We start from the raw sequence: 22036 nt of genomic DNA, 5'->3' as shown, positions 1-22036 counted from the left end.
AGAGATTATCTCTGTATTCTTGGATATTCTTGTCTCTATTCTTGGGTTTATATAGTTATATCTTTAGATGGATTTACTGGTAGAAATAACTTGTACCTGGAGACAGGACTTTTGTCCTTGTTAATGTACCATCACGGCTAAATCAGAACATTGTATGGAAATAAGCATAGAAACGAGAGAACAATTGTAAATTTCCTTAAATTTCTCAGCTACAAGACCCAATAATTGTGAATTTCCTAGAGAGAAACTAAATTTTTTTCAAACAATCAGTCACTCTTATTAGCACGAACGATATCCTTAATAATAAAAAAATATACAGAGGACACATTAATACCTTCAATATGCCAGGCAAGAAATGATATCCATAATGCGCTTGAAGCAGAATAATATTGAAGTGAAGTGACTGTTAGCTGAGCTGGAAGTTCATAACCTGCAAAAATTAGTCATGCCTTAATCAGACAATTAAAATATTGGAACTACATAAATGAGAGAATAGCTACAAAAAAAAAAAAAAATTGGTTTGCGGTATTTTGTAATAAATGTATGCCTTTCAACGAGTAGGATCCAGAATAGCAACTTTGGCTACTAGGCTCCAGCCAAGGCCCCACAACCTCGTTCCTCCAACATTAGTCGCAGCCTGCAAAACACAAGCATGTCAAGAATAATTTGGAACAAAAGATTTTTTATCATCTGTATATCTTGATACTCCGAAGTCCATATTGATTGAATACAATAACATAATGTGAACCTCTGCAGGCTTCTCCTTCTGGTAGCAATTGCTAAATTATTGAATGGAGTAAGGGGTCTAGGAGCTGAAGGCCCTGGTCGTGGAGCAGGGGTCAAGGATGGGGTCAAGGAGCTGATGGCCCTGGCCGTGGAGCAGGGGGTCGAGGGGGTCAAGGAGCTGAAGGGCAACCTCTTCCACCTCAAGAACACTGAAAAGAAACCAAGTAATTATAAATTACCAGATTAGATATGCTCTTTGAGATGACCATTAAAAGCCGTTGTCACAATACTGGAGCGTCAAGAAACCCAGAACCAAAAACTAATCAGAACCAAATTAGCAGAGAGAGAGGCAACAGAAGATGCCCTTGAGGTGGCGTCTGCATCTCTCATGTCATTACTTGGCAAAAATTGGGGAAGCAACATGTACTTTATGTCGGAATTTTTTAAAATAATACTACTGTCCGATTAGTTGGCAAAAATTGAGCATCTGTATCCTATAAACTGTAACATCAACCTGAAAAATGCGCCTTTGTGTGCTATGATCTATAACCAGTGTATGTCAGTTCCAATAATATATATCATCAGTATCGGGAAAAGATCTACAACTAGCTAGTGGCTCGGTTAGACAAAGACAAACCTCTTTTTATGACAACCGGTGCGGTTGGATCATGTCGTGGTCCCTAAGAAAATTCGAAAGTTCAAGTCACAGAGACTTGATAGTTAACTCTACATTACTAACGTTGGGTTGTATCACAATGTGAACATAATTTTTTTAGCTAACTGGTATTTATTAATTTTTTTTATTTTATCATATAACTTTAAAAAAAAAAGCCAGAGATGCAGCATATTCCCAATAGAGAACTATCATAAACACACAGTTCAAAACTCAGTTCAAACATAGATCCTTCCAAATACATAAAAAAACTCCCCTACTCAAAAATTAAGATTACATCTTCCCAGGGAAAAAGAGAGTCAGAAGCAAAATTTATTCTTTAAGACCGTCTCCAACCCAACACTATTTTTGACGCCAAACGCTATTTTGGTGTAAGATTTGGTATTTTGGTGCTCCAACCCAACACCATTTTGGTGTGTGAATAGTGTTATACCAAATTTGATATAACACTATTCATCTACACCATTACTATTCATCAATATTTTATTATATAACACTTTTAATTTAACATATTATAAATTTTGTAATTACTTATACTTTTTATGTACTAACTACTATCTTTATGATATTAATTTTATATTTTAATTTTAGTGTATAATTTTTATAAATTAATTTTCGTATATTTTATTTTTATATAAAATTATAAGTTATAATTGCATAAAAATATATAACAATCAAAAAAATAAAAAGTGCAAATCTAAAATATAATATATTGTTAATAAATAACACAATGTTCATTAAATAACATAAAAATAAATATTTAATACAGTAGCGACTGACATAGATTAAAATTGAAAATACATTAAATAACATAATGGGATGAGAAAATTATAACAATAATCTAGTACTCTGGTAGGTCACTTCAGATCCGCCAATATCATTAAAATATTGAGTGTATGGGGGTAGGGATTGTTGCGGTTATGGCTGTTGAAATTGTTGACTTCTTTTATCCATTATTATTTTGGCTATGATTTTACTTGTGAGTGTCATTTGCAAGAAAAAAAATTGAATATAATATGTGAATGCTACAAAAAGTAAAAGCATGCATAGAATTTCCATATGAATGCTAGAAAATATCACCTCCCATCATGTAATGACTCAACTGGTCGTTTTGAGCTCTATCATCCCGTTCTTGGATTTGAGACTCTATAGGTTCAGTTGGTGATTTATGACTTGTGGTTATGGTTGGTTCAGGTCCCAAGAGGTTTGAAAATGATTTGGAACACTTGGCTTCTAATTAGAAGCCTTAAGTTAAGAGAGCTGGCCAAATTTAACATTTTGAGTAAAGGGATCTCAAAATCATGATTTGAGAGTTCCTATAGGATTGTATGATGCTTTTGGACTTGTATGTATATTCGGCGCTATTGTGAGAAATTTGGAACTTTTTGTTTTTTTGAGATGGATTAAATTCCATGGATATCCTCTCTCTCTCTCTTCAAACACACTCTCTCTCATTTTGCTTCCTCTAACGGCTCCCTGCCACAACCGCTGACAAGCCAAGCTTCGGCATCGGCGACGACTACCACCACCAGGTAAGGTCTCTCTCTCCCCCTTCTTTTTGTTTCTTCCATCGCCAGCGGCATTGCCCAGAGCCGGTGACGGCTCCCCTTTCTCTTTCTCTCCTTCCTCTCTTTATCCCCCTTTCTTCTCCCTCCCCCTCCTTGTGTGTGCGTGCGCAGCGCCGGCGGAACTAGGGTTTCCAGCGGTTTTCAACCACGTGGCGGCATATGTACAGGCAAATTTCTGGCCAGAAGTTCCCGTTTTGGCACTCGCCTCTTCAAAATTGCCCTGACCCACATTGTTCCAGCCGGTTCCGACGAGATCCCCATCACCCCGTCTAACTTTTCGGTGACTTTTTTCCGACGAATGTCGTTCAAGAAGTGGCTCCTCTCAACTCTCTCTTGGAGCCGATTCTTGGGGCTCCTCTCCACTCTCTCAAGACCCCCAACTTTCTACCATCTTCAAGGTAAGCAATTCCCATTGTCTTGGTGTGAATCTTATCATTTCTACACTAGAAGTAATTCAATCCACCATGAAATCCTTAGATTTTCAAGAAATTTCTTCAAGAACTCAAGGGAGACTTTTACAAGATTTCTTCCAAAAGGTAATCCTACACCCTTAGACTTACATGCATGGATTCATTATGGGATAGTGATTGAAAGCCATAAGTTCTCAATTTAAATTCATAACCATTGTAGAGATTGAAAGGTAATTATTTGATCGAATTTTGTTAGTTGGGTGTGGATGGTTGGACATGCATGTGACGTTGGAAGTTATACATTACTTGGGGATCATAGTGGGATAAATTTTTAGTAAATGGTGGTAGTTGGATGAACTAGTTCCATGGATAAAAAACGTAGAGATTTATGCATACTAGATGTTTGATAAAATGCCTAAGTGAGCTGAATGCTATGAACCCCTTCCCAATGATGGTCCAATTTGATCATGTTTCTATATATTGAACTAGGAGTTTCAGGACGTTGTAGTAATCTAAAGAAAGCTCAAGCGAGGTATGTTGGCTAAACTTCCTCCATAGAATCGTATTCCATGATCTCCCTGTGAACTCCAAGTACGGTTGCTCGAAGTACCAATTCTTATCATGTTAGATTATCTTGAAGACATGGTTTATCATATGCCGATATGCTCAAGTCTTGTTTCAATTTCTATCCCTATACACTCCTACAAAGATACTTCAAATGAGGTTGATTTAACGAATGTCTGATTCCAATTTATGTTTCAAATAAAATGGGTATAGATTCCTTGTAAATGTTTCCAATGTGTTATAAGCTCTTACGTTCTCACAGATAGAAGCTACGGTGTTCCTAAATGTCCTAAGTGTTCTTAATGTTCTATGGTCACACATGGCAAGTAAAATGAAGTGATAGTATGAACATGAAACTTGACCGCTTGCCAAATGAGGATTATAAAGCATTGTATGTTCCGATGGTTTCAATCATAGTAAGAATGCTTCTAAAACAATAAATGCAAACGACTTTGTTAAGTCCCCAAGAATCATGAACTTAGCTAATGACCTTAAGATGACAAGAGAGTACATAACAAGATGAAAGAGAGATGTCCTATGCTAAATGATTGGGTCCATGCGCCATTGAAATCTACTTATTGATTCACCATGCATGCGTTAATGTAACAAGCTATGGTTCTACATGATGACCATGAATATGAAGTATTCCAATGATTCGGGAATTTACGACCTTAAATGAAATGTTAATCATGTCGCTTTGAGCTTATATATGCTCATGTGCATAATAATGTGTTATGAACACTATGGATGGTCAATAAAGAGCATATGTGTACAGTATAGGTGAACCCTATGGACGAGCTACGAAACGCATAGGTGTACAATATAGGTGAACCCTATGGACGGTCTATAAAGCGCATAGGTGTACAGTATAGGCAAACCCTATGGAAGGTCTATGAAGCGCATAGGTGTACAGTATAGGCGAACCCAATGGACGGTTTATGAAGCGCATAGGTGTACAATAGAACTCTATAGATGGTCTATGAAGCGCATAGGTGTATGATATAGGTGAATCCTAAGGACGGTCTATGAAGCGCATAGGTGCACAGTATAGGTGAACCCTATCGACCGGTGAACCCTATAGACGGCCTATGAAGCACATAGGTGTACAATATAGGTGAACCATATGGACAGTCTATAAAATGCATAGGTGTACAGTATCGCTGAACCCTATGGACGGTCTATGAAACGCATATGTGTACAATATAGGTGAACCATATGGACAGTCTATGAAACGCATAGGTGTACAGTATAGTTGAACCATATGGACGGTCTATGAAACGCATAGGTGTACAGTATAGTTGAACCCTATGGACGGTCTGTGAAACGCATAGGTGTACAGTATAGTTGAACCCTATGGACGGTCTATGAAACGCATAGGTGTACAGTATAGGTGAGCCCTATGGACGGTCTGTGAAACGCATAGATGTATAGTATAGGTGAACCCTATGGATGGTCTGTGAAACGCATAGGTATATAGTATAGGTGAACCCTATGGACGGTCTGTGAAACGCATAGGTGCATAGTAAGAGAGGGCTATGGGCGGTCTGGTGAGACGCATAGCCAGCACGAACAATAAGTGCCACTTTCATTGCCCTTGTTTGTACATATTACATTTACATTATATTTTGTATCCCACGCACAGTTCATATGGCTCACTTGATTCAAAAATAAGTTCAGAATTATGTAAGTATAAGACTTAGACAAGTGATTCTATGGGTCATTTCGTAGTTTCTTGATTATTTCATTTGCCTCTTATTTGAGTTACCGTATTTTCATACGTTGTTATGTCTGCCTTACATACGAGTACTATTCCACATATACTCATGTCCCTTTTACCGGGGGCGCTGCATCAGGTATACTTCTACTGGATGATACGGATCTTTGATAGGGATCTTCCTCACTACTCACATTATGGTGAGCCCACTACAGTTCTAGTGGGTATTTGAGTCTAGTTCGTTTTATGTACTTAGGTATCTATTGTCATAGAAGCTCCATTTACACGGTGGGTCATGTACTTAAGTTTAGAGTTTTGTTATGCATTTATGCTCACAGTATTTACAAATATTTATAAAGCTATGTATCCATCATGAGAAGAATTTTAGGTCATTGAGCCAAATGTATAATGTATTGAATTTAAAAGTCAAGATCTAATTATGTTATGGTAAATAATGCATGAGTAATGAGGAGAGGTTGATGTAACGTAGGCCGGCTCGACTAGGTTAATTTAGTTGGCTCCCCAAGGTTGGAGCGTGAAAAGCTTGGTATCAGTAGGGAAGTTCTGGAGTAGCTTACGAGGTTGTTTAATGTCATTTATAGGCCGACAATAATGCCTGATGAGTGGAGATGATCCCAGTATACAAGAACAAGGGTATCAAACTACTATGCCACACTATGAAGGTCTGGGAGAGGGTGGTGGAGATGAGGTTAAGGAAGGGGGTGTCTATCTCTGAGAACAAGTTCGAGTTCATGTCGGAGGGTTCGACGACAAAAGCTATTCATCTTGTTAGGAGATTGGTGGAACAATACAGGGAGTGGAAGCAGGACGTGCATATGGTGTTCACCAATTTGGAGAAAACATATGACAAAGTCCCTAGGGATGATCTATGGAGATGCTTGGAGGCTAGATGTGTACCTACCGTATACACTAGAGCGATTAAGGACATGTATGATGGAGCTAAGACCCGAGTAAGAAAGGTGTGAGGAGAATCGAGGCACTTCATAGTAGAGGTGAGGTTGCATCAGGGATCAGCGCTTAGCTCGTTTCTAATTGCCCTGGTGATGGATAAGTTGACACGACACATTCAAGGAGAGTTACCTTCGTGGATGTTATTATCACATGATATAGTACTGATTGACGAGATACGTGGCGGTGTTAACGCTAGAGTCTAAAGGTTTCAAGTTGAGCAGATCCAAAACAGAATACTTGGAGTGCAAGTTTAGTGACATGGCTCGGGAGGCCGATATTGAAGTTTAGTGAGTTCCGTAATCCAAGGAAATAGGGAGATTGACGAGAATGTCACACATTGTATTGGAACAGGGTGAATAAAGTAGAGGTTCGCATCCGGCATTTTGTGCGACAAGAATGTGCCGCAAAGACTTAAAGGTAAGTTTTACAGAATAGTTATTAGACCGATCATGTTGTATGGGGCGGAGTATTGGCTAGTCAAGACCTCTCATGTTCAGAAGTTAAGATTTGCGGTGATGAGGATGATGAGATGGATGTGTGATCATATTAAGAGAGATAAGATTAGGAACGAAGATATTCAAGATAAGGTAGGAGTGGCCTGTATGGTGGATAAGATACGGGAAGCTAGGATGAAATGGTTCATTGACATGAAGAAAATAAGCGTAGATGCCCCTGTGAGAAGGTGTGAGAGGTTGGTAATGGCGGGTTCAAGGAAAGGGTGTGGTAGGCCGAAGAAATACTGGGAGAGATGATCAGACAGGACATGACACATCTTCAGCTTACCGACATGACCCTTGATAGGAGGGTGTGGAGATCGAAGATTAGGGTTATAGGTTAGTTAGTAGTCGAATTTATTTCCTTTTCACATATGTACTTCCTTCCCTAGTTGTAGTACTAGTGTTATCCTTGTGTTCCTTATTTTTAGATCGATACTTTTTTACTTGAGGTTCTCTTTGCTTCGTTTTATTTTTCTGGTTGTTACTAATTCGTTTGTTGTCGTTCTCTATCATGACTGTTGTGATTTTTTCTAATTGAGCCGATGATCTTTCGGAAACAGCCTCTCTACCTTCATAAAGTAGGGATAAGGACTACGTACATAATACCCTCCCCATACCCCATTTGTGGGAATATACTAAGTATGTTGTTCTTTTAGATGGTAACAGAAGTCTCTTAGCTAGTGTATGGACATATATTTGGTTGAAACTTGAAAAGACATGCTTTTGAATATGAGATAGAAAAATAGTTTTTGAAAGTTGAAATTGTGTTTCGACATACATTTTGCTTAAGGAGAATTTGAAGTTTTGCCAGTAGAAAACTTCGAAAACTGGTCTAAACCACTATTTGAAACTTGAAATATTCATCTTCAAAAAATGGTCACTATTTTATAAGCAAACAATGTTTTCAATTTTTGTTTTTGAAAAAAAGTGCATAAAACTTATGGCCAAATGAGAGCTAATGTTCTTAAGTTTGATTTGCACCTTGGTTCTTTATTGTGATATTTCCGCATGTATTTTGAGCTTTTGGACAAGTTCATATAGGGTATTTGAACTTATTGAGATGGATTGGAGGGGACCCAAGGGGCCAGTGCGAGTTTCGGCGTGTTTGGAGCAAGTTTGGAGAGATTTGAAATGTTGAAATAAATTTTCTGGACTTGACCTTACTTCAACAAGAGAATTGATCGTAATCTATAAGGAATTTGGGGATGATCCAAAAATAAAGATTGTAGCTCTTTGAATCTAGTTTTCAGAAATTCAAACCGTTTGTCATTCCAACATTTGTACAAAAAGTTATGACTGTTTTAGTGAGCAAGGTCAATGTTGTCATCTCTGAAAATAGGCACCAAATATTTTTGCAATTGTATATATCACTTTATTTCATACTTGGATTTCATTTTATCATTTAGGGAGTTACGGAGCTCGGATTGAGGTGATTTTTTAAGCGATTTTCTCCTAAGATGGTGCGGTAAGTGATTCTCAATCAAATTTATGATTACAACACGAATCTATAATCGATTTTGCCTTAGAATCAAAGATTCAAAAGAGGAAAAGAGGATTTCTGACTTGAAAGTTAAGAAAGTGCATTTTGGGGTTTCGAACAACTTGGACTCAGATTTGGAAACTAATTATATGTTTGGACTAGTAAGGTTACGGGGTCAACGAGATACGACTTATGTTTTATGATTTGACCGTGTGAGTCTGAGTTGACTTTTGAGATTTAGTTAAAGATCATTTATTATTTAGAATTGATTTATATATCTTTATTTGACTTCCCCGAATACTCTTTGGGCTAGATCGGGCTTGTTTGATGGATTTAGAGCTAGAAGAGGCCGATTTTAAAGAATAGAGCAAGATCGGATAAGGTAAGTATCTTTTAACCTCGACTTGAGGGAATTTTTCCTAAAATGAACTTATATGATACATGCTACATGTTTAGGGGTGACATATATACGAGGTGATGAGCGTATACGTGGATGCCGAGGTTGTACCATGGTTAGGGTAGATTTTAGACTATTTTGTGGCTTGTTTGGTGTATGTCTCACTTCATATGCTTTACTTGATTTACTTGTGTCATGATTCTTTGCCATCTTTATATGTTAGTATCATGTTATAGGCATCTCTCTTATGCTAATGTAACATGATAGGATATTTTACGTCATGACTTGTTGAATGACTATTTGAGCATCTTATTCATGCTAGAATAATGTTATCAGCATCGTTCACGTGCTAGTTTAATATTACAAATTCAATGTACTTATATTATATCCATACATTGTCTCCTTAGATGCACCGTTCACATCATTCATCTGAGACTGTTTGGGCGCGTGGTTTCACGTTCCTATATAGAGGTTCTATTTAGGCGTGTGGATTCGCGTTCATGTGTTGAGACATTTGTTGGGCGTGTGGATTAAAATTCCTTATTGAGATACTTGTTCGGGCGTACGGATTCCCAATATAGATGAGATCAGTTCTTTGTGTCTTCATCTATGCCAGTAAAGCCGCCACAACTGTCTCTGATGGAACGAAAGGCATCAAGGGTCCAAGAATGGAGAGGGATACCAAAGGCCTTTACCAAACGATGCTCACTATTCTGACTTATCATCTCTGATCTCGACATCGGCGACCACCATTTCAGTGATAGCTTCCTACCATTCCAGAACCAATCCCCTGCTTTGATTCTAATTGCTTCTTGTTTCGATGGGAAATCAAACAAAAATTGGTTGTGATTAATCGTTGTTACCCGGAGACCTGCAATAACTTGCCATCTATTTATAAACCTATATTACCTCCGGCTTTGGGCTGAGATTGAAAGGATCATTGAAACACCCGATGAGGCTTTTGGCTAGGAATTTGGAATTATCATACTTTGTTGTAGGAGGGCTTTTAGAGTTTCTACCTACAAATCTACTTGCTGTAGCTTCTGGAATTTCAGACCATTTGATAATTCTGGCAGCTTCAATATAAGGTTTTGCATGTGATTTTGGCTAGCTAGAATCGTGGGTTGTGACCTTTCCCCAAGAAGCGAATAATCTTCACTGCAATATCTCCCTAACCAAGATTCCACTCTTACAAAACGGCCATGTATATTGAAATTCTAAAAGACTCTGCAAGTGTAGATCTGGATTTTCCTTCCCCTATCTTTGGCAACTATTCCCTGTAATTAGTGAAGCTTCTTTAAGAGCTTCACAGGCCCATCTTACATTCCTCTCGTCAACTTTAAGGCTGCAAGTGAATCTTCTCCCACGCTCAATTAATAAGAACCATCTGTTATAATCTTCACTAATGTTGACTAACTCAAAAGATTTATCACCTGAAATGAAGAAAACATTATCTCTCATGGCTGGAAATATTAAAAGTTAGAACAGATTTTTATAGCTTTATTTGACTTATACTCTTTGGGCTAGATCGGGCTTGTTTATGGATTTGGAGCTAGAAGAGACAAATTTTGAACAATAGAGCTCGTATGTAGGGTAAGTATCTTTCTTAACCTCGACTTGAGGGAAGTTTTCCCAAAATAAACTTATGTGCAACATGCTATGTGTTGGGGGGTGACGTATTTGGGAGGTGACGAGCGTATACATGGATGTCGAGGTCGTACCATATTTTGGGTAGATTTTAGACTACTTTGTGCCTTGTTTAGTTTATGTCTCACTTTATTTGCTTTACTTGACTAGTGTCATGACTCTATGCGCAACTTCATATGCTAGTATCATGTTATAGGCATCTCTCTTATGCTAGTGTAACATGATATGATATTATATGTCATGACTTGTTGTGTGACTACTTGAGCATCTTATTCATGCTAGAATAATGCTATAGGCATCGTTCACATGATAGTTTAACATTAAGAATTCAATGTAGTATTACATGGTAGAATTGCGTATTCATAGATGGTCTCCCAGTGGTTTGGATAGCGAGAGAGAAGCAACAAAAAGCATCGAGGACCCGCTTCACTGAGGCGAGAAGCGAAGCGCTCACTTTTTTGAAGTGAAATACCAATTAATACAAAAAATTAAAATATTAAATTTACATATATAAATAACTAAAAACTCAAATAACCATCAGATGATGCCATTGAATATACTATGTATAAAGAGAAATTAATTGTAATTAAAGAGAAAAAATAAGAATTAAATGTAATTGTAATTGAAATTATAGAATATGGAGTGGTTGATAAGATACATGGTGTGAAGAAGAAAGAAGAGGAAAAAGACGAGAAAAAGAAGTTCTACTAGAAAAAGTCACCAGAACACAGAGAAATCAGTACTTGAGTATCAGTACTTACGCCATAAAAAGAAAAAGAAAAGAAATAATAAAGAAAAGAAGAAAGAAAAGAAGCAAGAAGAGAGGACTTACTGCCTGGAAAATTCACCGGAAAACAGAGAAATCGGTACTTGAAAATCAGTACTTACACCGGAAAAAGAAAAAGAAAAGAAAGAAGATGAAAGAAGGAGAAATACGTACCTGAAATCGAAGATGATCAGCGGCGACAACTAAATTCTGAAGAGTGTCTAAACTATGAAGTGAAGAAAACCCTAACGTTTTTTAAGTCCCTTAGTTTTTTTTAAAAAGAAAAAAGAAAAATCGGTGCTTACTCGCCTCGTCGGTGCTTTTTGAAAAACGCGACGTAGCAACCTTAAAAAGTGCATGAGCCTCACTTCGCTTCTTGCTAGCGAGAAGCGTGCTCTATTTGCAACACTGTTGTCTCCTTATATGCACCACGTTAGCATATAGATCTAGTTTTCATCATTCATATGAGACTGTTTAGGTGTGTGGATTCACGTTCCTGTGTTGAGGTTCTGTTTGGGCATGGGGAATCACGTTCATGTGTTGAGACATTTGTTGAGCATGTGAATTCACATTCATGTGTTGAGACATTTGTTGGGTGTGTCAATTCACATTCATGTGTTTAGACATTTGTTGAGCGTACGAATTTACGTACCGAATGCGTGTGGATATGGATCTGTCCCTCTAGAGTCACTGAACACTGAAATCTCCCCAGCAATGTGCGCACAATGGACACATGGATTTGTGTCGGTTTTAGTACCAAGTTTGAGTCTTTATCATGCATAAACTTTCTACACTCATGTAGAAACATTCAGACATATCATCTACATATGCGGACCCATGCATTCTACACATGTATGAGACTTGATAGCAGGCTGTTGACACTTGAAGGGTGTCAGATTGATATAACGTTTGAGTCTTTACTAGTTATTGCATATCTCATTTATATGCGAATTTGGTGCGCACTTTGTATAAGCTTATAACCTTGTTACGGAAAAACATGCTTATTATACTCCTCTTTGGTGATTTCTCCGTTATTGTATATGCATGTCAACTACACATGTTATATAAAGCGAGTATATTTTGACTGAACCTCTCTTGGAGCCGATTCTTGGGGCTCCTCTCCACTCTCTCAAGACCCCCAACCTTCTCCCATTTTCAAGGTAAGCAATCCTCATTGTCTTGGTGTGAATCTTATCATTTCTACACTAGAAGTAATTCAATCCACCATAAAATCCTTAGATTTTCAAGAAATTTCTTCAAGAACTCAAGGGAGACTTTTGCAAGATTTCTTCCAAAAGGTAATCCTACACCCTTAGACTTACATGCATGGATTCATTATGGGATAGTGATTGAAAGCCATAAGTTCCCAATTTAAATTCATAACCATTATAGAGATTGAAAGGTAATTATTTGATCGAATTTTGTTAGTTGGGTGTGGATGGTTGGACATGCATGTGACGTTGGAAGTTATACATTACTTGGGGATCATAGTGGGATAAATTTTTAGTAAATAGTGGTAGTTGGATGAACTAGTTCCATGGATAAGAAACGTAGAGTTTTATGCATACTAGATGTTTGATAAAATGCCTAAGTGAGCTGAATGCTATGAACCCCTTCCTAATGATGGTCCAATTTGATCATATTTCTATATATTGAAATAGGAGTTTCAGGAAGTTGTAGTAATCTAAAGAAAGCTTAAGCGAGGTATGTTGGCTAAACTTCCTCCATAGAATCGTATTCCATGATCTCCCTGTGAACTCCAAGAACGGTTGCTCGAAGTACCAATTCTTATCATGTTAGATTATCTTGAAGACATGGTTTATCATATGCTGATATGCTCAAGTCTTGTTTCAATTTCTATCCCTATACACTCCTACAAAGATACTTCAAAAGAGGTTGATTTAACGAATGTCTGATTCCAATTTATGTTTCAAATAAAATGGGTATAGATTCCTTGTAAATGTTTCCAATGTATTATAAGCTCTTACGTTCTCACAGATAGAAGCTACGGTGTTCCTAAATGTCCTAAGTGTTCTTAATGTTCTATGGTCACACATGGAAAGTAAAATGAAGTGATAGTATGAACATGAAACGTGACCGCTTTCCAAATGAGGATTATAAAGCATTGTATGTTCCGATGGTTTCAATCATAGTAAGAATGCTTCTAAAACAATAAATGCAAACGACTTTGTTAAGGCCCCAAGAATCATGAACTTAGCTAATGACCTTAAGATGACAAGAGAGTACATAACAAGATGAAAGAGAGATGTCCTATGCTAAATGATTGGGTTCATGCGCCATTGAAATCTACTTATTGATTCACCATGCATGCGTTAATGTAACAAGTTATGGTTCTCCATGATGACCATGAACATGAAGTATTCCAATGATTCGGGAACTTACGACCTTAAATGAAATGTTAATCATGTCACTTTGAGCTTATATGTGCTCATGTGCATAATAATGTGTTATGAACCCTATGGATGGTCAATGAAGAGCATAGGTGTACAGTATAGGTAAACCCTATAGACGAGCTACGAAATGCATAAGTGTACAATATAGGTGAACCCTATGGACGGTCTATAAAGCGCATAGGTATACAGTATAGGCAAACCCTATGGAAGGTCTATGAAGCGCATATGTGTACAGTATAGGCGAACCCAATGGACGGTTTATGAAGCGCATAGGTGTACAATATAGGTGAACCCTATAGATGGTCTATGAAGCGCATAGGTGTATGATATAGGTGAATCCTAAGGACGGTCTATGAAGCGCATAGGTGCACAGTATAGATGAACCCTATCGACCGGTGAACCCTATAGACGGCCTATGAAGTGCATAGGTATACAATATAGGTGAACCATATGGACAGTCTATGAAACGCATAGGTGTACAATATCGCTGAACCCTATGGACGGTCTATGAAACGCATATGTGTACAATATAATTGAACCATATGGACAATCTATGAAACGCATAGGTGTACAGTATAGTTGAACCATATGGACGGTCTATGAAATGCATAGGTGTACAGTATAGTTGAACCCTATGGACGGTCTGTGAAATGCATAGGTGTACAGTATAGTTGAACCCTATGGACGGTCTATGAAACGCATAGGTGTACAGTATAGGTGAGCCCTATGGACGGTCTGTGAAATGCATAGATGTACAGTATAGGTGAACCCTATGGACGGTCTGTGAAACGCATAGGTATATAGTATAGGTGAACCCTATGGACGGTCAGTGAAACGCATAGGTGCATAGTAAGAGAGGGCTATGGACGGTCTGGTGAGACGCATAGCCAGCACGAACAATAAGTGCCACTTTCATTGCCCTTGTTTGTACATATTACATTTACATTATATTTTGTATCCCACGCACAATTCATATGGCTCACTTGATTCCAAAATAAGTTTAGAATTATGTAAGTATAAGACTTAGACATGTGATTCTATGGGTCATTTCATAGTTTCTTGATTACTTCATTTGCCTCTTATTTGAGTTACCGTATTTTCATACGTTGTTATGTCTGCCTTACATACGAGTACTATTCCACATATACTCATGTCCCTTTTACCGGGGGCGCTGCATCAGGTATACTTCTACTGGATGATACGGATCTTTGATAGGGATCTTCCTCACTACTAACCTTATGGTGAGCCCACTACAGTTCTAGTGGGTATTTGAGTCTAGTTCGTTTTATGTACTTAGGTATCTATTATCATAGAAGCTCCATTTACACGGTGGGTTATGTACTTAAGTTTAGAGTTTTGTTATGCATTTATGCTCACAGTATTTACAGATATTTATAAAGCTATGTATCCATCATGAGAAGAATTTTAGGTCATTGAGCCAAATGTATAATGTATTGAATTTAAAAGTCAAGATCTAATTATGTTATGGTAAATAATGCATGAGTAATGAGGAGAGGTTGATGTAACGTAGGCCGGCTCGACTAGGTTAATTTAGTTGGCTCCCCAAGGTTGGAGCGTGACAAGCTTAGTATCAGTAGGGAAGTTCTGGAGTGGCTTACGAGGTTGTTTAATGTCATTTATAGGCCGACAATAATGCCTGATGAGTGGATATGATCCCAGTATACAAGAACAAGGGTATCAAACTACTATGCCACACTATGAAGGTCTGGGAGAGGGTGGTGGAGATGAGGATAAGGAAGGGGGTGTCTATCTCTGAGAACAAGTTCGAGTTCATGTCGGAGGGTTAGACGACAAAAGCTATTCATCTTGTTAGGAGATTGGTGGAACAATACAGGGAGAGGAAGAAGGACTTGCATATGGTGTTCACCAATTTGGAGAAAACATATGACAAAGTCCCTAGGGATGATCTATGGAGATGCTTGGAGGCTAGATGTGTACCTGCCGCATACACTAGAGCGATTAAGGACATGTATGATGGAGCTAAGACCCGAGTGAGAAAGGTGGGAGGAGAATCGAGGCACTTCATAGTAGAGGTGAGGTTGCATCAGGGATCAGCGCTTAGCCCGTTTCTAATTGCCTTGGTGATGGATAAGTTGACACGACACATTCAAGGAGAGTTACCTTGGTGGATGTTATTATCACATGATATAGTACTGATTGACGAGATACGTGGCGGTGTTAACGCTAGAGTCTAAAGGTTTCAAATTGAGCAGAACCAAAACAGAATACTTGGAGTGCAAGTTTAGTGACATGGCTCGGGAGGCTGATATTGAAGTTTAGTGAGGTCCGTAATCCAAGGAAATAGGGAGATTGACAAGAATGTCACACATTGTATTGGAACGGGGTGAATGAAGTAGAGGTTCATATCCGGCATTTTGTGCGACAAGAATGTGCCACAAAGACTTAAAGGTAAGTTTTACAGAATAGTTATTAGACCGATCATGTTGTATGGGGCGGAGTATTGGCCAGTCAAGACCTCTCATGTTCAGAAGTTAAGATTTGCGGTGATGAGGATGACGAGATGGATGTGTGATCATATTAAGAGAGATAAGATTAGGAACGAAGATATTCAAGATAAGATAGGAGTGGCCTGTATGGTGGATAAGATACGGGAAGCTAGGATGAAATGGTTCATTGACGTGAAGAAAATAAGCGTAGATGCCCCCGTAAGAAGGTGTGAGAGGTTGGTAATGGCGCGTTCAAGGAAAGGGTGTGGTAGGCCGATGAAATACTGGGAGAGATGATCAGACAGGACATGACACATCTTCAGCTTACCGACATGACCCTTGATAGGAGGGTGTGGAGATCGAAGATTAGGGTTATAGGTTAGTTAGTAGTCAAATTTATTTCCTTTTCACACATGTACTTCCTTCCCTAGTTGTAGTACTAGTGTTATCCTTGTGTTCCTTATTTTTAGATCGATACTTTTTTACTTGAGGTTCTCTTTGCTTCGTTTTAATTTTCTGGTTGTTACTATTTTATTTGTTGTAGTTCTCTATCATGACTGTTGTGATTTTTTCTAATTGAGCCGATGATCTTTCGGAAACAGCCTCTCTACCTTCATAAAGTAGGGATAAGGACTACGTACATAATACCCTCCCCATACCCCATTTGTGGGAATATACTAAGTATGTTGTTCTTTTAGATGGTAACAGAAGTCTCTTAGCTAGTGTATGGACATATATTTGGTTGAAACTTGAAAAGACATGCTTTTGAATATGAGATAGAAAAATAGTTTTTGAAAGTTGAAATTGTGTTTCGACATACATTTTGCTTAAGGAGAATTTGAAGTTTTGCCAGTAGAAAACTTCGAAAACTGGTCTAAACCACTATTTGAAACTTGAAATATTCATCTTCAAAAAATGGTCACTATTTTATAAGCAAACAATGTTTTCAATTTTTGTTTTTGTAAAAAAGTGCATAAAACTTATGGCCAAATGAGAGCTAATGTTCTTAAGTTTGATTTGCACCTTGGTTCTTTATTGTGATGTTTCCGCATGTATTTTGAGCTTTTGGACAAGTTCATATAGGGTATTTGAACTTATTGAGATGGATTGGAGGGGACCCAAGGGGCCAGTGCGAGTTTCGGCGTGTTTGGAGCAAGTTTGGAGAGATTTGAAATGTTGAAATAAATTTTCTGGACTTGACCTTACTTCAACAAGAGAATTGATCATAATCTATAAGGAATTTGGGGATGATCTAAAAATAAAGGTTGTAGCTCTTTGAATCTAGTTTCCAGAAATTCAAACCGTTTGTCATTCCAACATTTGTACAAAAAGTTATGACTATTTTAGTGAGCAAGGTCAATGTTGTCATCTCTGAAAATAGGCACCAAATATTTTTGCAATTGTATATATCACTTTATTTCATACTTGGACTTCATTTTATCATTTAGGGAGTTACGAAGCTCGGATTGAGGTGATATTTTAAGCGATTTTCTCCTAAGATGGTGCGGTAAGTGATTCTCAATCAAATTTATGATTACAACATGAATCTATAATCGATTTTGCCTTAGAATCAAGGATTCAAAAGAGGAAAAGAGGATTTCTGACTTGAAAGTTAAGAAAGTGCATTTTGGGGTTTCGAACAACTTGGACTCAGATTTGGAAACTAATCATATGTTTGGACTTGTAAGGTTACGGGTCAACGGGATACGACTTATGTTTTATGATTTGACCGTGTGAGTCTGAGTTGACTTTTGAGATTTAGTTGAAGATCATTTATCATTTAGAATTGATTTATATATCTTTATTTGACTTCCTCGAATACTCTTTGGGCTAGATCGGGCTTGTTTGATGGATTTAGAGCTAGAAGAGGAGGATTTTAAAGAATAGAGCAAGATCGGATAAGGTAAGTATCTTTTAACCTCGACTTGAGAGAATTTTTCCTAAAATGAACTTATATGATACATGCTACATGTTTAGGGGTGACATATATACGAGGTGACGACGAGCGTATACGTGGATGCCGAGGTTGTACCATGGTTAGGGTAGATTTTAGACTATTTTGTGGCTTGTTTGGTGTATGTCTCACTTCATATGCTTTACTTGATTTACTTGTGTCATGATTCTTTGCCATCTTTATATGTTAGTATCATGTTATAGGCATCTCTCTTATGCTAGTGTAACATGATAGGATATTTTACGTCATGACTTGTTGAATGACTATTTGAGCATCTTATTCATGCTAGAATAATGTTATCAGCATCGTTCACGTGCTAGTTTAATATTATAAATTCAATGTACTTATATTATATCCATACATTGTCTCCTTAGATGCACCGTTCACATAATTCATCTGAGACTGTTTGGGCGCGTGGTTTCACGTTCCTATATAGAGGTTCTATTTGGGCGTGTGGATTCACGTTCATGTGTTGAGACATTTGTTGGGCGTGTGGATTCAAATTCCTTATTGAGATACTTGTTCGGGCATACGGATTCCCAATATAGATGAGATCAGTTCTTTGTGTCTTCATCTATGCCAATAAAGCCGCCACAACTGTCTCTGATGGAACGAAAGGCATCAAGGGTCCAAGAATGGAGAGGGATACCAAAGGCCTTTACCCAACGATGCTCACTATTCTGACTTATCATCTCTGATCTCGACATCGGCGACCACCATTTCAGTGATAGCTTCCTACCACTCTAGAACCAATCCCCAGCTTTGATTCTAATTGCTTCTTGTTTCGATGGGAAATCAAACAAAAATTGGTTGTGGTTAATCGTTGTTACCCGGAGACCTGCAATAACTTGCCATCTATTTATAAACCACTTTTATATTACCTCGGACTTTGGGCTGAGATTGAAAGGATCATTGAAACACCCGATGAGGCTTTTGGCTAGGAATTTGGAATTATCATACTCTGCTGTAGGAGGGCTTTCAGAGTTTTTACCTACAAATCTACTTGTTGTAGCTTCTGGAATTTCAGGCCATTTGATAATTCTGGCAGCTTCAATATAAGGTTTTGCATGTGATTGGGCTAGCTAGAATCGTGAGTTGTGACCTTTACCCAAGAAGCGAATAATCTTCACTGCAATATCTCCCTAACCAAGATTCCACTCTTACAAAACGGCCATGTATATTGAAATTCTAAAAGACTCTGCAAGTGTAGATCTGGATTTTCATTCCCCTATCTTTGGCAACTATTCCCTGTAATTAGTGAGGCTTCTTTAAGAGCTTCACAGACCCATCTTACATTCCTCTCGTCAACTTTAAGGCTGCAAGTGAATCTTCTCCCACGCTCAATTAATAAGAACCATCTGTCATAATCTTCACTAATGTCGACTAACTCAAAAGATTTATCACCTGAAATGAAGAAAACATTATCTCCCATGGCTGGAAATATTAAAAGTTAGAACGGATTTTTATAGCTTTATTTGACTTATACTCTTTGGGCTAGATCGGGCTCGTTTATGGATTTGGAGCTAGAAGAGACAAATTTTGAAGAATAGAGCTAGCCTGTAGGGTAAGTATCTTTCTTAACCTCGACTTGAGGGAAGTTTTCCCAAAATAAACTTATGTGCAACATGCTACGTGTTGGGGGTGACGTATTTGGGAGGTGACGAGCGTATACACGGATGTCGAGGTCGTACCATGTTTTGGGTAGATTTTAGACTACTTTGTGCCTTGTTTAGTTTATGTCTCACTTTATTTGCTTTACTTGACTTGTGTCATGACTCTATGCGCAACTTCATACGCTAGTATCATGTTATAGGCATCTCTCTTATGCTAGTGTAACATGATATGATATTATATGTCATGACTTGTTGTGTGACTACTTGAGCATCTTATTCATGCTAGAATAATGTTATAGGAATCGTTCACATGATAGTTTAACATTATGAATTCAATGTAGTATTACATGGTAGAATTGCGTATTCATAGATGGTCTCCCAGTGTTTTGGATAGCGAGAGAGAAGCAACAAAAAGCATCGAGGACCCGCTTCACTGAGGCGAGAAGCGAAGCACTCACTTTTTTGAAGTGAAACACCAATTAATACAAAAAATTAAAATATTAAATTTGCATATATAAATAACTAAAAACTCAAATAACCATCAGATGATGCCATTGAATATACTGTGTATAAAGAGAAATTAATTGTAATTAAAGAGAAAAAATAAGAATTAAATGTAATTATAATTGAAATTATAGAATATGGAGTGGTTGATAAGATACATGGTGTGAAGAAGAAAGAAGAGGAGAAAGACGAGAAAAAGAAGTTCTACTAGAAAAAGTCACTAGAACACAGAGAAATCAGTACTTGAGTATCAATACTTACGCCATAAAAAGAAAAAGAAAAGAAATAATAAAGAAAAGAAGAAAGAAAAGAAGCAAGAAGAGAGGACTTACTGCCTGGAAAATTCACCGAAAAACAGAGAAATCGGTGCTTGAAAATTTGTACTTACACCGGAAAAAGAAAAGAAAATAAAGAAGATGAAAGAAGAAGAAATACGTACCTGCAATCGAAGATGAGCAGCGACGACAACTGAATTCTGAAGAGTGTCTAAACTATGAAGTGAAGAAAACCCTAACGTTTTTAAGTCCCTTAGTTTTTTTTAAAAAGAAAAAAGAAAAATCGGCGCTTACTCGCCTCGTCGGTGCTTTTTGAAAAACGCGACGTAGCAACCTTAAAAAGTGCATGAGCCTCACTTCGCTTCTTGCTAGCGAGAAGCGAGCTCTATTTACAACACTGTTGTCTCCTTATATGCACCACGTTAGCATATAGATCTAGTTCTCATCATTCATCTGAGACTGTTTGGGCGTGTGGATTCACGTTCCTGTGTTGAGGTTCTGTTTGGGCATGGGGATTCACGTTCATGTGTTGAGACATTTGTTGGGCATGTGAATTCACATTCATGTGTTGAGACATTTGTTGGGTGTCTGAATTCACATTCATGTGTTTAGACATTTGTTGAGCGTACGAATTTACGTACCGAATGCGTGTGGATATGGATCTGTCCCTCTAGAGTCACTGAACACCGAAATCTCCCCGGCAATGTGCGCACAATGGACACATGGATTTGTGTCAGTTTTAGTACCAAGTTTGAGTCTTTATCATGCATAAACATTCTACACTCATGTAAAAACATTCAGACATATCATCTACATATGCGGATCCATGCATTCTACACATGTATGAGACTTGATAGCAGGCTGTTGACACTTGAAGGGTGTCAGATTGATATAACGTTTGAGTCTTTACTAGTTATTGCATATCTCATTTATATGCGAATTTGGTGCGCACTTTGTATAAGCTTATAACCTTGTTACGGAAAAACATGCTTATTATACTCCTCTTTGGCTACGCACCTTATTATTGGTATCCGCTGTTTGTTGGTGATTTCTCCGTTATTGTATATGCATGTCAACTACACATGTTATATAAAGCGAGTATATTTTGACTGAACCTCGCCACTACTTTGTTAAGATTAGTCTTGATACTTACTGAGTACATATGGTCAGTTATACTCATACTACAGTTTTGCACTTTGCGTGTAGATTTTGAGCTGAGTTGTTGCGGAGTTCGACATCAGCGTTCTAGTTATTAGCCACCATTTTGTTCATGGTAGATTAGAACTTGGATTTCTGTTTATGTATATTCAATAAGATAATGTATTTTCTTCATACCAGCGTTGTATTCCATTTTTGTTGCCCATGACTTGTGACACCAGTTCTTGGGATAGTTT

General features: G+C 37.8%; 1 protein-coding gene and 1 long non-coding RNA gene across 2 annotated transcripts in view; one reads left to right on the top strand and one right to left on the bottom strand.

Annotated features, from left to right (window-relative positions):
- The window catches only part of LOC138901225 (uncharacterized), a 39070-nt gene that overhangs the window by 6727 nt on the left and 10307 nt on the right, over positions 1-22036 (top strand). The gene's annotated exons all lie outside the window — the stretch shown is intronic.
- On the bottom strand, positions 162-723 carry LOC138900986 (uncharacterized). Its single transcript, XR_011412404.1, has 2 exons — positions 548-723; positions 162-430 (listed from the first exon to the last, which is right to left on the bottom strand). It is a non-coding gene; the product is annotated as an uncharacterized lncRNA (long non-coding RNA).

The sequence above is a fragment of the Nicotiana tomentosiformis genome, chromosome 11, assembly GCF_000390325.3.
Source record: "Nicotiana tomentosiformis chromosome 11, ASM39032v3, whole genome shotgun sequence".
Classification (NCBI taxonomy): domain Eukaryota; kingdom Viridiplantae; phylum Streptophyta; class Magnoliopsida; order Solanales; family Solanaceae; genus Nicotiana; species Nicotiana tomentosiformis.
The sequence above is the reverse complement of the archived record's forward strand: the minus strand, read 5'-3'. Positions and strand labels throughout refer to the sequence as shown.